The sequence below is a fragment of the Nicotiana tabacum genome, chromosome 6, assembly GCF_000715075.1.
Source record: "Nicotiana tabacum cultivar K326 chromosome 6, ASM71507v2, whole genome shotgun sequence".
Lineage (NCBI taxonomy): Eukaryota > Viridiplantae > Streptophyta > Magnoliopsida > Solanales > Solanaceae > Nicotiana > Nicotiana tabacum.
This window is the reverse complement of record NC_134085.1, coordinates 34,876,036-34,876,478: the sequence shown is the minus strand read 5'-3', so window position 1 is coordinate 34,876,478 and position 443 is coordinate 34,876,036.

Sequence of the window (443 nt, the reverse complement as noted above, 5' to 3'; positions counted from 1 at the left end):
GCTTGGTTAAGGGAACCCACCGGGGCCGTAGCAAAAGTGAGTCTTCATAGGGCAATTGTCACTGCTTATGGACCCAAACCTAGGTGATCTATCCATGACGAGGATGAAGCTTGGGTGAAACTAAGTGGAGGTCCGAACCTACTGATGTTGAAGAATCAGCGGATGAGTTGTGGTTAGGGGTGAAATGCCACTCGAACCTAGAGCTAGCTGGTTCTCCCCGAAATGCATTGAGGCGTAGCAGTTGACTGGACATCTAGGGGTAAAGCACTGTTTTGGTGCGAGCTGCGAGAGTGGTACCAAATTGAAGAAAAATATGAATACTAGATATGACCTCAAAATAACAGGGTTCAAGGTCGGCTAGTGAAACGATGGGGGATAAGCTTGATCGTCGAGAGGGAAACAGCCTGGATCACCAGCTAAGGCCCTTAAATGATCGCTCAGTG